The 10,138-nt window shown below is 40.2% G+C and overlaps 1 protein-coding gene across 1 annotated transcript in view; it reads left to right on the top strand.

Moving 5' to 3' along the window:
• Positions 1 to 257: 257 nt before the first annotated feature.
• The window catches only part of LOC133638582 (alpha-synuclein-like), a 47,602-nt gene continuing 37,721 nt past the window's right edge, over positions 258 to 10,138 (top strand). The window contains exon 1 of the mRNA XM_062031360.1: positions 258 to 385. The gene's annotated coding sequence lies outside the window, so the exon portion shown is untranslated. The remainder of the gene's footprint in view (positions 386 to 10,138) is intronic.

Raw genomic sequence — 10,138 nt, 5'->3', positions numbered from 1 at the left:
TATATCGGTATCGGTTGATATCGGAATCTGTAATTAAGAGTTGGAAAATATCGGATATCGGTAAAAAAGCCATTATCGGACATCTCTAGTTACACCTATAATAAATATGTTTATGTCCACAGGACCCCAACCAGGTCTTCACGCTGTCCGAATAAACCGCTTCAACTAGCTTGTTGGGTCATCCAATATGATACATGCTATTTAGCTAAACCTCCTCCCCGTAGGCTATCCCTCATATGACACCTGTTGTTTACCTCCCCGTCATCCAAAATGGCAGTTGTTCCCCGGGGAATGGTATGGAAGAGTAACATCTTCCACTCTGCAACCAACAGCTGTGAAGTGGAGAGCAGCCGGCTGGCGTTTTTCATTCGAAAAGAAAAACAAGGTAAACAGAGTATCAGCAGGCCAAATAGGAATATATATAAACAGAGATGGTGGCAAAACTGGAACATGACACCGCTAGCTTAGCATCTGCCTGTTAGCATGTAGCTTGTAGCTTCAATATTCCTGCATCAAATGTTTGGAATATTCTGAAAACGTCCACAAGCTGTTGAACTTTGCTGGTCTTTTACTGTTCAAACACAAGTTGCTAGGTCACAAGATTAGCTTGGCTTTTCAATGTTGAGTAAACTGTTTATGACTGGAACAAAAACAGTTCTGATAAAGTATTAGAGCAAAGAGTTCATCATGTCGTTTAGCTTTGAACGTAAATAGCAAGCCGTGGCGTTTATGGGCGACCGCGGAGTGCGCCACCGCGACGACTCTGCTGGTTCTCCATTACGACGTATCTACTGTACAATTAGCCGCCGCTGCAGAGACAATAAAGACATGAAACGCTGAGCTGTTTCCAACACGCCATTTTTCCCTGACATCAGTAATCAACAACTTGTTTTTATTTATACATTTAATTCCTATTAGCCGCCACTGCAGACAATAACATTGACACATTTTCTCCCTTGCTTGTTTTAATCAATGTCGAGAGCACAGGTGTCAAATTCAAGGCTCGGGGCCAGATCTGGCCCGCCACATCATTGTATGTGTGCAAAAGCCTGGACATATGTCTCAACAAAATACTTCATCTTTTTATATCTCCTTTTTGACAGAAAAAAATATCTACTGCATACTTTAATATTATCTAATAATACAACAAATATTATATTAAAATACATTCTAAACATTTTTTGTTCAAATAAAAATTTATATTTAAATACCTGTTTGACTTGACACATTATCCATCAAATTGTTGTGAAATTGTTGTTGTTGTAAAAAATGCCAGATGATTTTACGTTAAAAAAAACTGTCAGCTTAATCCCCAGAATTTTAGTCTAAAAAAAACAATGATGCTGTTTTTATTATCAATACACTGTAAAAAATCAACAACCATGGATTTTAGGGTAAAAAAAATGGCAGCTCAGTTGCCAGAATTTCACCGTTAAAAAAAAAACAGTGGTACCCTTTCTCCATTTACAGTAATATGCTGTAAAACAAAACAACACAAATTTTACTGTGAAATTCTGGCGAGTGAGTTGTCGTTTTTTCACCGCAAAATCTGAATCTTTTTTTTTTTTTTTACAGTGTACGTTAAAAATATATACAATAATCAAATGCATAGGCCAATGATTCTCAAACTCTGCTATGTGTACCACTAGTGGTACGCCAAAGAATCTCTTGATCAAAGTACACTGTTGTATTTTCCTATAGTCAAACACAGTGTTACTGTTCAAACCGTGTTTAATGTTACAGTGGCCAAAATTAAATACTTGTTGAATAAAACCTCTCTATTTGTTTTTAATGAATACTTAGGCCTACTATGCTACTGTATTGTAATGTCGATCATTATGATGGTAGTTGGAGAGCAACGTTTTTTTCTGACGTGGTACTTGGTGAAAAAAAGTTTGAGAACCACAGACATAGACAATTGTGTAAAAATATGATAATATGATACATTTATATTCATATATATATTCACATTTTACAGGACTGTGATGCGGCCCTCAATAGAAACGAGTTTTACACAACCGGTCTAGACTGTTTTTTTTATACAATCATAGTTGCCCGCGGCTAATACGGATTGTATTGTCAACGCCTTTGTTTTCCCAAGTTTCTGTCATTGCTCGTGTTGCTGCCAGTAAAAGCTACAAGCAAAGAACTGCCTTACGGATTATTCTCTTTTAAATGAGTAAAACAAACAGGAGAAATATCAGGTGATGTCGCGGCGTCTATCAAATCAACACATTCCTCACGCAACTCCAAATCAAACTTGGTGTCCTGGAACGTGTAACCCAACGCCGCTCGCGCTAAGACTGAAAATATGCGAATTTCATTATGCCCAATTATGACAGATATAGATTCCTGCGCGCTCAGAGCTGCAATTATTACAATTACACGTTGGACGTAAACCAAGCATGGCTGTGATCGGCGGCTAGCGTGGATATATATCTGCACGACAACACGACTCATGACACGGGCCCAGCTGCAAACCATCTTGGCAGTTCTGACGTTGGAGTAAATAACAGAGTGCAAATGTGTGTGTGACACCATCCCGTTCCACTTAAGGAAAGTAGCGCCAGTGGGACGGTCCTGTCAAATACATTGTGCTTCTTAACTGCTGGGACAAAAGACGAGTTGTGCACCAGGCTGGACAATAGAATTCAGCAAAAGGTCTTCTTAAAATCTACAAAAACTTAAAGGGGAACTGCACTTTTTTGGAATTTTGCCTATCGTTTACAGTCATTATGAAAGACAAGACGACAGATTTTTTTTAATGCATTCTAACTCATAAATAAACGTAAATAAAAGTTTGCTTACAGCGGAGCCAATGAGAGGTCCTCTATTCTGCCCATAAAATCCAATAAATAACCATGAAAAAGCGCCAACAATACATTTCATGACTTGAATATTACCCAAGTATTAGTGATATTGTTATTATAAGCGCTAACACAGACAGGCTATTTATAGCGTGTGTGCCTAAGTTTACATCATCGAGTGATAAGGTGCTTCCTCGCTTCCTTTGCTCGTAAAAGTTTATTGTAGACCATTAATCATGCCTCTCACCTTGATAGTAGAAGGATAGGGACGTATTCCGTCAAGTTGGTACACTTTGACAGCCAATTGAGACCAGGAAATGGCTGGAAAGACACAAAAACACGCTTGGTTCCACCCCTCTTTTCTTCGTGAAGATTATGAGTCATTTTTCATCTGAAACGGGGATTCAACAAAATTCTATCAGTCAGCATCCTAATGACAGCAGACCTTGTACAGTAAATGATGTTTTATTTAGTTTGTTGGTTCTCATGAAGTGTGCAGTGAGTAATAATCAGTGATGTTGTTGAAGGAAAAAGCGAACGTTGTGACCTGTTTTTGAAATTAGTGCGCCGCATATGCTTTAAATGATCAAAATACGTAAATAATAAATGTTATTATAAATGTGCCCGTTACTAAATTACATATATACTTATCTTTTATATACGTTATATGTATATCAAACAAACCTTTAACAAAGTGATCACAGCAAACTCATGCATTCTTCGAATCAGCTCTCAAAGACTAGAGTGTGTTCTGCATGCTTTTCTTGTGATTGTTTCGTGAACTGTCCTGCCCTTTTTGATTACCTCTCGGGAAATTCTGGAGAAACGTTCATCCTTTTCACGATTTGTACAGCCAAAAACAACGCAAGCAATATAATGTGTATATATACATACATACATATATATATTTTTATATATATATATATATATATATATATATATATATATATATATATATATATATATATATATATATATATATATATATATATATATATATATTATATATATATATATACATACATACAGTACAGGCCAATAGTTTGGACACACCTCATCATTCAATGTGTTTTCTTTATTTTCATGACTATTTACATTGTAGATTGTCACTGAAGGCATCAAAACTATGAATGAACACATGTGGAGTTATGTACTTAACAAAAGGTGAAATAACTGAAAACCTGTTTTATAGTCTAGTTTCTTCAAAATAGCCACCCTTTGCTCTGATTACTGCTTTGCACACTCTTGGCACTCTCTCGATGAGCTTCAAGCACACCTGTGAAGTGAAAACCATTTCAGGTGACTACCTCTTGAAGCTCATCGAGAGAATGCCAAGAGTGTTTTTAGCTTTAGCGGTGCTATACTATCAATGGTTTCGCGCAGGGCGTCGTTAAAGTTGTTAGTGAGGTTATCAATAGAGCCCACACAATTTGGGAATGATGCCATTACCGAAGGCAGTAGGCCAGCAAGAGTCATCGTTGTAGTAGCATTAATGTTGCGGCTGCTATAGCAGTTATTATTATTATTAGCTTGTTGACAATGAGTCAGAACTTTGAATTTTATAAGGTAATGATCGGACATTACTTTAGTATACGGTAGTATCATAACTTTGGAGGTGGCAACACCCCTGACAAGCACTAGATCTATAGTATTACCGTTGCGATGCGTGGGTTCATTTATTATTTGTGTAAGACCACAGCTATCAATTATAGTCTGGAGCGCCACGCACGGATGGGGTATTCATATGGATATTAAAGTCCCCCATTATGATTATATTGTCGGCGTGTGTCACTAGATCAGCAACAAACTCTGAGAATTCACTGATAAAGTCCGAATAGGGCCCTGGGGGGCGGTAGATAACAGCCAGGTAGAGAGGCAGCGGTGTGACAGACCTCATATTAAGCACCTCAAACGATTTATATTTATTATTTAGGTTAGGAGTAAGGTTAAAGTTTTCATTGTATATTAGTGCGACCCCTTCACCCCTTTTTTTAAGGGGACGGGCAATATGCGCATTCATATAGTTAGGAGGAGATGCCTCATTCAGCGCAAAAAAAATCGTCTGGTTTGAGCCAGGTTTCGCTGAGGCCAATGACGTTAAGAATGTTGTCTCTAATGACCTCATTAACTAATAACGTTTTGGGAGACAATTATCTTATGTTTAAAAAGCCAATATTATAGGTAGTGGGCTGTTTTGAGGAGTTTTTGTTGAAATTATCCATAGTAGCAATATCAATAATGTTGCGTTTAGTATGCGTAGTGCGCTTTAAATAATTTCGACCATATCTAGGAATTGATATGACGGGAATTTTCAGATTGTTTGCTTGGTGCTGCGATACACTGAACGCATCATAATTTGCCACATCAGTAGAATGCATGTGCACCTCTGACACAGTCACTACAGAAAAAACATTATGTGAGTTGTGTATTATTCTAAGAGAATTGCTATGTGTGCAGGGATTATTCAGCCTGGCGCTGGCTAGTTCTAGCTTAACTGACTCCTCACCCGGACTAGCAGGCTCTGTAATTGCCTGTGACCGGGCTTGCTCAAGTGTGACTCAAACAGAAATCTATGTTGCTAGCCAGGATGATGGCGCCTTCCTGGTTAGGGTGAAGGCCGTCTCTCATCAGCAAGCCTAGTTTGCCCCAGAAAGAGGGCCAATTATCAATAAACGTTAGTCCCTGTTGTCTACAGAAGCTAAACAGCCACTTGTTAAGCGAGACTAATCTGCTATATCTCTCATCATTGCCTCTCGCAGGCAGGGGGCCAGAGACAATTACTCGATGTCTGGACATCTTTCTAGCGAGATCACAAGTCCTGGCTGGTATGTATTTGTAATCTCTGACTGTCTCATCCTAGTGTCATTGAAGCCAAAGTGTACAACTATGTTCGCATAACTAGTGGTGCGATTAGCCTGTCGTACGTGTTTACTAGGCCTGTTGCGAGTTAGCTCCCTAAGATTAGCTTCAATGTCAGGTGCTCTGGCCCCGGGAAAACACTTAATTGTGGCTGGTTTGCTAAGCTTTATGTTTCGGGTGATGGAGTCCCCTATGACTAAGGTGTGGAGCCCGGTAGACTGGGGTGTAGGACTAGCTAAAGGGCTAAATCTATTATGCGTCTCAACCGGTTCACCGTTGCTTATAGGCCGCTTAGGACTGCTATAAGCTGGGCTAGTTAGCTCGCTACAGCTAACGCTAGCAGATGTGTCCGCAACATCTAAAGTTACGAGATTCCATTGTATATAAAACCCTTTAACCTAAAGAACAAGAAAAAAAAAAAAATGTGTGCTCATTTTTTAAATTCAAAATGAGAATGTAACTGCGATAGGCTCCAGCCACCCCAGCGACCCCGAAAGGGACAAGCGGTAGAAAATGGATGGAGAATGCCAGAAATAATGGCTACAATGAGCACGTTTGTAGTGCACAGCTTTTGGAAGTGTGCACTACATCATCAACATTGAAAATGCGCTTTTAACATGTATGCATTAATAACAAATAATACAAAACTCCACACAGATCCACTCACATACCACCGCTCTCATGTGTGCGCTATTGCAGCGACCGTGCGGAAACTATGCCCGCCTATTTCCGGGCACTCTACGTATTCTGGATTTAATAAATATTTCTAAGTTACACTCATTAAACGATGAATCGCATATAAACAGAATATAAATCGAAGCTATTTTCTAATTGAATGAATAGATTAATTGTTGTTGCTCTACATATTACTATTTAACTTTATTAGTTTAAGCAAAGCATCCTGCCAGACATTTAGCTGTATGCTTTGAAAGGGGGAAAAAGGGGCGCCCTCTGGTGGGCAAATGTAAGAATGTGTAAGCAGCAGTCCAAATTAACGTTAAGGATTATTTATTAGTTTATGTCAAGACCATACTTGCCAACCTTGAGACCTCCGAATTCTGGAGATGTGGGGGGTGGGGGGGTTTGGTGGTAGCGGGGTTGTATATTGTAGCGTCCCGGAAGAGTTAGTGCTGCAAGGGGTTCTGGGTATTTGTTCTGTTGTGTTTATGTTGTGTTACGGTGCGGATGTTCTCCCGAAATGTGTTTGTCATTCTTGTTTGGTGTGGGTTCACAGTGTGGTGCATATTTGTAACAGTGTTAAAGTTGTTTATACGGCTACCCTCAGTGTGACCTGTATGGCTATTGATCAAGTATGCCTTGCATTCACTTATGTGTGTATAAAAGCTGCATATATTATGTGACTGGGCCGGCACGCTGTTTGTATGGAGGAAAAGCGGACATGACGACAGGATGTAGAGGACGCTGAAGGCAGTGTCTTTAAGGCACGCCCCCAATATTGTCGTCCGGGTGGAAATGGGGAGAAATTCGGGAGAATGGTTGCCCCGGGAGATTTTCGGGAGGGGCACTGAAATTCGGGAGTCTCCCGGGAAAATCGGAAGGATTGGCATGTATGGTAAAGACAAATGTGCTATCAAAAATGTTGTTTTCAGTGGGACATTTTTTTTTTGTCATACGAGGAACAAATGTGTAAACTTTTTTTTTTCACCCCGCAAAATTAAGGAACTGAGATGACAATTCTGGGGTGCTTTAAAAGCAAATTCATCAAAGTGAATGGTGCACTTAGGATGTGTGCAGAGTTATTAAAAACTGCCACCTTGCATGACTTGAAATAAACCTAAATCAGTTAGATTGTGCGCGTGAGGGCCAGCGGAGGGTGATGTGTCTTTTTGATTGATTGATCGAAACTTTTATTAGTAGATTGCACAGTGCAGTACATATTCCGTACAATTGACCACTAAATGTTAACACCAGAATACATATTTCAACTTGTTTAAGTCGGGGTCCACTTAAATTGATTCATGATACAGATATATACTATCATCATAATAGTCATCACACAAGGTAAATATCAGAGTATATACATTGAATTATTTACATTATTTACAATCCGGGGTGTGGAGGGGGGGGGGGGGGGAGGGGCGGTGTTAGGTTTGGTTGATATCAACACTTCAGTCATCAACAATTGCATCATCAGAGAAATGGACATTGGAACAGTGTAGGACTGACTTGGTAGGATATGTACAGCAAGTAGTGGACATAGAGATAGAGATCAGAGGGCATAAGAATAAGAATAGGTATCTACATTTGATTATTTACATTTGATTATTTACAATCCAGGGAGGTAGCATGTGAAAGAAAGTTTGTTAGTTTACGGTTGAAGTTGCCTGGAGGTGTTCTTTTAGTGCGGTTTTGAAGGAGGATAGAGATGCCCTTTCTTTTACACCTGTTGGGAGTGCATTCCATATTGATGTGGCATAGAAGGAGAATGAGTTAAGACCTTTGTTAGATCGGAATCTGGGTTTAACGTGGTTAGTGGAGCTCCCCCTGGTGTTGTGATTATAGCGGTCATTTACGTTAAGGAAGTAGTTTTACATGTACTTCGGTATCGACACAATGATTTCCACTGATAAAGTCTTCATCCAAAAAAAAGAGCTTCTTTTCTCTGCAAAGACTTCCTCGTACTAAAGCGTCCCTGCTAGCTCAGCGTGCAGCGGTTATAATGACTAAAAGTCGTGCAAAAGAAGCTCCCCGGCAAGCGTGTTTGCACATTTCAACGTCAGCCACAATCATTACATGCGATTCCAGAAAAAGATCAGACGGAGCTGCAGGATGGCAGGAAAAAGTCTCCTCACGAGAGCCCAAAAGAAGAAAAAAAACAAAAAGAGTGAGATGCTTGTTTTGAATGTTGAGCTTCCATCCTGACAAAGTAACAATCTTTGCTATTACATTAGATGTTTACTGTTAGGCACAGACACTAACTTGATGTAAATAGATAGCACATCAGTAAGGCGACTTTAGGAAGTGGATAACATAAACATGAATATACTTAAGATTAGTGCATGCACAGCTTGTATATCAGTATATATTTACTATATCTACTGTACTACTGAACACACACAGCTGTTATTCTCTACATAGCGAGGTGGTGGTAGCTCCATGCTCTAAGGCTGCATGAGTGCTGCCCTGAGGAAGCATGAATGGTTCACTCACACTGTCACACGGTGCTTCTCTTTGGAAACCGGGCGGCATGGCAGTTTTAAACAATAATAACCGTCATGGTCACAAATCCACACCGTTATACAAGCTGTACACGGACTACTCTAATGAATATTGATTTTTCATGTCTAAAGTACAGACCCTTTTGATGACCGTATTTTCCGGACGATAGAGCCATACCCACTAAATTTTAGAAGAAAAAAAATATTTTTACGTTGTGAAATGAGTTATTTACACAGAAAGTGTGGAGGTTGCCCTCCAGGGGGTTCTTTGGTCCACCAAACACCGACATGAGAGCCCGGTTCAGGTTCACAATACAGTTTTATTTTTCCAATGAAGTCTCTGTGTTGCTTTTCAGCAATTGTCTTTTTGTGGCTGTCCGTCTTGCTCTCGCTCTCCCCCAGCTCCAACACCGTCTCTCCGCCCGGTTGCTGCTTATACAGAGCGACAGGTGATTAGATGACAAAGCCCACCTGGGCCATCTACGCACCTGTCGCTGACTTGGAGGCCGGTCCTGGCACACCCCGTTCCGCTGCAGGCCCGCAGGCCACGCCCCCTCCACAGAAAGATAATGTAAATGTTTATTTACAGCGGTGCCTGTAACACGGCAGTAAAACGGCTGATCAAACAAAACAGAAGTCATCGTCATTGGCCCACTAGCTGCGGACGCTAGCTCTCCAGTCAGCTAAACAGACTCAATAAGTCCACGGTGACGTTTTGGTGAATTTACAAAACTGGAACAATACAAAAAGAATGCCATTGTAAGTTAATAATACTAACACAGACACTCGGAAACGTATTAACTTGTTCGTTAATGCTTACGGCGCTAGCTTGATCACATTAGCACGTACAGATATGCATGAAAACACAACTATTAAATGATAAATGGGTTGTACTTGTATAGCGCTTTTCTACCTTCAAGGTACTCAAAGCACTTTGACAGTATTTCCACATTTACCCATTCACACACACATTCACACACTGATGGCGGGAGCTGCCATGCAAGGCGCTAACCAGCAGCCATCAGAGGCAAAGGGTGAAGTGTCTTGCCCAAGGACACAACAGACGTGACTAGGAAGGTAGAAGGTAGGAATTGAACCCCAGTAACCAGCAACACTCCGATTGCTGGCCCAGCCACTCTACCAACTTCGCCACGCCGTCCCCATTTGTACAGTGAATGTTAAATATTAAACATATACAGTAGTTGAATTGTTTTAGTTATATTGTAAACCTTACAAACAATGCTTGGAGTGATGAATGAAGAAAACCATAGGAGTAGAAACGCTATGGACGAC

The sequence above is a fragment of the Entelurus aequoreus genome, linkage group LG21 (assembly GCF_033978785.1).
Source record: "Entelurus aequoreus isolate RoL-2023_Sb linkage group LG21, RoL_Eaeq_v1.1, whole genome shotgun sequence".
NCBI classification, from domain to species: Eukaryota; Metazoa; Chordata; class Actinopteri; order Syngnathiformes; family Syngnathidae; genus Entelurus; species Entelurus aequoreus.
This window is presented reverse-complemented; position numbering and strand designations above follow the sequence as displayed.